Genomic DNA, 1,401 nt, shown 5'->3' with positions numbered 1-1,401 from the left:
CAAGAGGGAAACTGCTGTGGGTGCAAGGATAGGCTCCCCTTACCTGATAGAACACAGCACTGGTGATGGCCAGAAACTTGTCCTTGGGGATGACAGTCTCAACGCCCTCTAAGGCCTCCAGGAAGATACTGAGGCTCTGCAAGAGACCAGGAGAGGAAGAAAGGGCTGAAGCTACGTTTAGCCACTCAGGAGGAGAGAAACTGATTCCCAATAGTTTGTCTGCTGGGAGAAGCTCCCACACAGGTGTTCTGGTTTGTCCCCCTCCCAGCAGCACCAAGAGAGTCTCTCTGCTCTCAACCGAGTCTGTTTGGGCATCCTTTGCAGGCATTTCCCACCCAGCAGCCCTCTTCTCCCCCATCAGATGCAACTGGACATGGTCCCCCTAGTTGTTAGCACGGAGCTCTTCAGGCACTCAGAGCCCCACGCTGGTGGTGGCAAAGCCTCTCATCCCCAGGAGATGGGCCCCAGTGACTCCTGGCTCCCTTCTGGCTCCTGTCTGGGTTGTTCCTTCCTTGACTGAAGAGCTTAGAAAGCCTCAGAATTCCCTTGAACACCTGTTCCTTCTTTCCCCAAGGGCTCCCCTCCTCCTCCCTGCAACCCCTGGCCCCTCATGGCCCCACATCCATGCTGAGCCCTGCACAACATCTCACCTTGGTCCCCCTGCAGGTGTCTTGGACCTCCTGATACTGGTGCACAAGCCAGAGGAGCTGCTCCCAGACATGCTCTTGGTGCAGCTCCTCTTGCAGGAGGACAGCCATCATGGCAGCCACAGCCCTGAGGATGGCCTGTTTGTCCTGGAGAGGGATGGCAGAGACTGAAGGTCTGCCCTTCCTACAGAGAGGGCTTTCTCTTTCCCTTCCCCTTCCCCATATCCCTGTACCCAGCAGGAGATGGGCTCGCTCTGGAGGGCAGGAAGGTTTTCCCCACACCTTCATCCCCAGCTCACCCTACCACAGTGCTGTGACATGAGGCTTCTCCCTGGCAGAGAGATCCAGCCCCAAGCACAGAGCCAGTTCAGGGCCCTTTGCAGAGCCAGCCCACTCCCTCTCATCACCCCTCTGCTCTCAGCCTGCTGGGCACAGACAGAGCTGCCAACATGGATGTCCTCACTGCCATCCCGGGCTGGGAATGCAGCAGTGCTCACCTTTTCCTCCTTGCAGTCCTGCCAGTTCCTCAGCACAGAGCAGAAGAGCTGGTAAAGATTCTCACAGATCTGCTCTTTCTCCATGGCAGGCCAGGGGCATTGCTGTCCAGAGGACAAGTGAACCTTGACTCCTTCAGACCATTGTTTCACAACTGAAAAAAAAACAAAAAAAATAAATGATTATTTTTTAAAAAAATCAAGAGTAAAAGGGAGTCCCTGAGACTCTGCAGCAGGGTGAGATGGAAGGGCTGTCCCAA

The sequence above is a fragment of the Coturnix japonica genome, chromosome 1 (assembly GCF_001577835.2).
Source record: "Coturnix japonica isolate 7356 chromosome 1, Coturnix japonica 2.1, whole genome shotgun sequence".
NCBI lineage: Eukaryota > Metazoa > Chordata > Aves > Galliformes > Phasianidae > Coturnix > Coturnix japonica.
The sequence above is the reverse complement of the archived record's forward strand: the minus strand, read 5'-3'. Positions refer to the sequence as shown.